The following is a 5,950-nucleotide window of genomic DNA, read 5'->3' on the forward strand; positions in this document are numbered from 1 at the left end:
ACTGTGCATCTACAGCATTTTTTGCCGATGTTTAGATACTCTGTTCAAAACAGTTAACTTTCAGTTTAAAACCTAACTTACAGTAATTTAGATTACTGTACATGGAAATATGCTGTATTTGGACAGAAATTAAGGTATATGCTTGAATAAGACAAAGTATTCTTATTTTAGCAGAAAGTTTAGTTAGATTATTTTGTTGTTTTGGCTTGCAGACTTCTTACTATCTCTACAGAAGGCAAGCATAGATGTAGCTGTTCCTGAAGAGTTGTTTCCACTATTACAGTACTGCTCTATATGTAAGTCATAGGCTATCAGTGAAAGACAGTGATTGAAGAATGCAATTACAGTAAATGTACCCACTCAATAGTGACCTCTATTGTGAGAAGCAAACTAACATATGAACACTGTCTTCAGATAGTTAGCTTGGATTGACGTATTTCCAAGATGCCATGCAAAGGAGAATGTTACCGTAAATGTGAAGTTCAAACATGTAAAAGTTTGACCCCAAATACAGGGGACAGAATGGATCAGCATTAGGGCTACAGTAGAATTCTGGTGGTATTACAGTACTTTGGTAGACTATATCTTGTGTTGATGTATGTAAATATTGTAAATACTACAGTAAATACTTAGCATATTTATGCCTTTTTGTTGTCCTGTAGTAAGCCTATATAGTGCAGTAACACGTGCAATTTTACGGATGACTGTAATGACACATATTGCAGCATTTTAGAATTGTTTGTTCACTGTAATATAACAATATTTACTGTAGTCCAAAGAAGTTTTTGCCTTTGTGTGTTTTTTTCTCCTTTTTGCAATGCAAACCTACAGTAATCTATGCCAATCTAGAGGATAGAGCAACATGTTATATATGCAATTGGCAATGCTTCAAGTTGTTAGTGTTTTTTAGGTCATTGTACTCTGAGAGAGAACATTTGCTAAAGTTACGGCAGCATGACTCACTTTTGGGTGAAGTATGAAGTGTTTTGGTGGTTGTAGTGCATTTTGCACCAAAGGTTAACTGATATGCTGAGGTGTGTGTCTGTTAAGCCCACTGTGTGAAGAGCTTTGGAAAAAGTGTACATGGTATTGACACAAGTTTAAAAGTGATTGGAAAAAACTGTAATGTGTGTCCTCCAGGAGAACGTCCTAAAACTTCTTCGACCATAGAAAAATCTCTCAGTAGGTGAAGCCATGATTAAATTTGACGGCATGTTACTTTGGAAACAGTATATGCCTAAGAAACATGTCAGATGGGGTATTAAGATCTGGTGTCTCTGTGACTCCCTGAAAGGATACTGTTTAGCATTCAATGTATTAACAGGCAACAAGGGGTGTGTGGCAGATGATATTTGGTTTGGGATAGAGGGTAGTAATCGATCTTATGTCAGACTACCTATACAAACACCACCACTTATATGCAGACAACTTTTGTCCTTCAATTCCTCAATATCCCAGTGTGAACTACATACGGACTAGCTACTGCACATCTACTATACATTTTATGTAGTATTGATGTCCTATACTATGGTCCTATATGAGCACTGATTTCATTGTGATTGGCTTTCTACAGCTTAAAAGCTGTACCAGCTTAAAATGTAACATCACAACATACTAGCTGGTTGTCGAATAATCTGCTGAATGCCTTTCCAATATGAGGTTTTAAATATATTATAAATGGTCATCTTGCTATTGATTGTCTTTAGCTACTGTTGTTACCATGAGCTTACAGCTCAAAAAAGAATGGAGGGGTTTGAATAACTAGTAGAGACGAACGAAAAATAATTAGAAGTGAGAATAAAAACAAAGTGACCCATTTTCAGTTTTCTTTTTTACTATACATGTTATTTATCTAAATCTGATCAGTTTAGTAAGTAATGAGGCTGATGCAGTTACTAGCTAGCTATCAACCAACTCCTGACTGGCTCAAACTCCTCAGACTTACGTTACCTCAGTCAATGTAGATAGCTAGCAAAATAGCTGGAAAACTAGTCATGAAAATTGAGATGACGATCCAAATTTTAAAATACATTTTCTTCTGACAAACAGAAAACACAACCGATTACCCATGTCATCGTTATTTGTGCACAAAATAGCTCTCACCAGGGGCGGACTGGGGGAAAAAAGTGGCCCGGGAGTTACTGTCAGACCGGCCCACTCAATACATGGCGTGCGGCCCACTCAGTACACGGCGCGCTGCCCACTCAATACACAGCGCCTTGCCCATTCAATGCATCGCACGTATCGACCAGTCAGTGGCCTACTTGGAAAAATACCCATACACTTAACATTATTTTGGATGATTACAAAGAAATTACATCATATATATATTTTTTTAATAACATTTGGATCCACCAATTTGCCTGGGTGGACACATGGAATAAAAATGATACTGGCTATTGTAACACTCCAAGGTAGGTATAGTTTGCTAGATGAATAGGCTTAACTCTGGGCTAGTATCAGATGGTTATACGTATAACTACAGAACCTTAAGGAATGAATATCCACACAATAAAGAAACTGGAATCAGAGGGTAGAATTAGTATGAACTATATTGTAGAAATGAACAGAATAGAACATACGATGGGGTGTGAACATCAGTGGTATCAGTAGTGTTGCATGCTGGGTGTGTGATTGTGTGTGTGTGTAGGGGTGTTGAAGGTGACTAACAAAACAATAAGTTAAGTAACAGAACCTAAACTAACTCTGCTGGCCCGGGTGCATTATAGTCACATGATAATAAAAAACAATATCAGTATACTCATGTGTTATTATGACCTCACTATCTAAGCTATGGTGAAATTCTAACATGCCGTCGGCGGCCGCTATGGTGAACGAGCCATGCCAAAGGAAGCAAAGAGCGCTGCTGCTAGCGAAGCTACAGCAACCCTATCACCGGCTTTCTCACCACAGCGAGAGTTTTGCTACGCCGAGCAGCACGTCTCTCTCGACGGCTACCAAGCAGGCGTCGATAACCGATTCTGTAACGAAAAATGAAGTCCTAACTGCGGAGGTAATGTGGGCACTGAAGGTGGCCAATTCGCATTATTCTTTTAAATCATCCGAAGATGCCAGCCTGTTCTTTCGACGAATGTTCCCCCATAGCCAGATTGCAACACAATGAGTCATTCCATGCCAAACGTCCAAATTTAAGAACATCTCCCCACTCGACCATCTCAGATTTGGCTGAAAACATTCAAGGATGTTCATACACTTCTTAATAGGTATAGTCCCAAATATTAGCTCTATTCCCAATAGTTTTGTCACACAAAAAAATGTTTTAGCAACTAAGTTATGTGCATTTTCAGACATTACATTTACATTTAGTCATTTAGCAGACGCTTTTGTCCAAAGCGACGTACAAGGGAGAGAGTATTCAAGCTACGAGCAATAGAACCTGGTGTAACAATAAATAAATACTACTTTACATTAGAAATATAACAAAATGAAATAAAAAGAAAGAAAGAGTGCAGAAGTGTAACTGCTGTAATTGCAAGTTACGCACTAGTCGAAGTGCCAGTTAGGACGGGAAGTGCTCTCTGAAGAGTTGGGTCTTCAAAAGCTTCTTAAAGGTAGAGAGGGACGCCCCTGCTCTGGTAGTGCTGGGCAGCTCATTCCACCAACGTGGAACTACAAATGAGAATAGTCTGGACTGCCGTGCTTGCACAGACGGCAGTGCCAAACGACGCTCACTAGAAGAGCGCAGCATCCTGGGTGTAACATTTGCCCTTACAAGAGCATTTAGGTAGGTGGGAGCAGAACCATCAAGCACTCTGTAGGCAAGCATAAGTGACTTGAACTTAATGCGAGCAGCTACAGGCAGCCAGTGGAGGTCAATGAGTAGCGGGGTGACGTGTGCCCTCTTCGGTTGGTTGAACACCAGACGCGCCGCCGCGTTCTGGATCATTTGTAGTGGTTTCACCACGCAAGCCGGCAGGCCCGTTAGGAGGGCGTTGCAGTAATCAAGGCGTGAATTCACCAAGGTTTGCACCAGCAGCTGGGTGGCATACTGGGTTAGGTACGGCCTGATTTTGCGGATGTTGAATAGCGCAAAGCGGCAGGACCTAGAGACAGAGGCAATGTGGTCCGTGAAAGTCAGTTGGTCATCAATAATGACCCCAGACGCTTTTTTAGCAGCGTTTTCTGAAGAGCCATTTTCAAATTGCTATAACTAGAAAAGTATTTAAGCTTAGGTAGCTCCTTCAAACTTTCTAGGCTTAAAATCAGCTACCATTACTTGAAGAATATGGACTTCCCAGGGTGTGGCTTGGGTATATCATAGTATTCGGGGTGCTTGAATTTGCGCGAACATTCTACTCTACGCTCTGTGGCAGCATCTTTGAAGGAAGGATCTTTGTGGAAAGCTTAATGTTAAAGCTAGAGACTTGATATTATACACAGACCCCTTCCTATGTATGCTCTGTATAAAAAAACCTCTCCCTATGCGATGAATGGTCTGGAAGATATTAAAGCTTGAAAATGGATGAAAACCCATTTTCTGCAATTTTTGGCATGCTATAGCAAAAAAATTAGAGCATCTACCAACATGAAACTAACTGTTTTGGAAAGATTAGATATTTGTCCTTAACATATAAAAAAAATTGTGATGGTGTTCTGCCTCACTTTCTCTATTTTTTAATTTGGGATTTTTGTACACGCCCAGCATTCAATGGCCTATGGAAGCATATTCAAATGCTAACAAAATGCACTACGTTTATGACACAGAGCTTAAACTGCATATTTTTGTATACTGTATGCTTTGGAATTCTCATTGTTAGTTTAAATAGTACATTTTATCTCTTTTTCATGTATACACTGAGATTTCACAAAATGTTTGGTCATGGAAATTTGTTTTAAAGTCATGGAAATCCATTGGTCAAAATGTGTACGAACCCTGTTTCTTATATACCCCGTTGCAAAGATACCTTTTCTTATAAATCACGTGGCAGAGATACAGTATGTTTTCTGATAAATCACGTGGCAAACATGCCTTTTCTTATAATCCCCGTTGCAAAGATACCTTTTCTTATAAATCACGTGGCAGAGATATGTTTTCTGATAAATCACGTGGCAAACATGCCGTCTCTGAAAAACCACATAGCAGACACACCTAGGCACTTTTGGGGGCTTCTGAGGGTTTTGACCGTCACAAGCCACAGATAGGCGCTTCTAAAAGGCCATGCCAAGGACATAGCCTCCAGATGGGTGCCTCTGAGGGGTCATGGCGGGGTCACAGACTCCTCTAGTCGCTTCGACAATGCCACAAGACAGACAATTTCCAGACACTGCACCTGGAAAAAACAGAGACACTGTTAAGATAGATGCACCAATTGTTCTCAATCTCGATGTAGTTAAGTCTGATGAAGTAAACAAGAACAGGGAAGAACAAAGAACAGGGTAGAACAAAGGGGGGCTAAATCTATAAAAAGGGGGCACGGGGACTTGATCTTCAGGTTATCTACTTGATCGCTATTGCCATTTTGCTTAGAGTCTTTGAGATGCTCCATGGACCAGCTCAGCAGCAGTTAACTCCTCTGAATTAAACCGTTCAGTATATTCATACCTGTTTGCCTTGAGAAGTTTCTTGAGAAGGTTGCCGCTACCATAATTGTTCATATTTGTACGTCTTGTTATTTATATCATTTCTCTAGGAACCATGGTTACACGGTTCACTGTTCATTCTCTGTCACGGATCATTATAACACGGTTCCATACATTGTCTATGCAAGGGGCATTCAATGTGCACAGACTATTCTATCACGGCTACCATGGCAATCATTACTTGTGTGTGTAAAATAAATAAATGTTCTTACATTGTCATCGGGACTTTGACATCTCTGTTCTAACCGGACAACCTGTCGCGATTGGCACCTATTACAACGACCTTCCCGCCATAGATATAATTTGGGGATCCAGTCACGTATCACCCTCCTTTTCACTATTGTAGAGA

This window comes from Clupea harengus, unplaced genomic scaffold (genome assembly GCF_900700415.2).
Source record: "Clupea harengus unplaced genomic scaffold, Ch_v2.0.2, whole genome shotgun sequence".
NCBI classification, from domain to species: Eukaryota; Metazoa; Chordata; class Actinopteri; order Clupeiformes; family Clupeidae; genus Clupea; species Clupea harengus.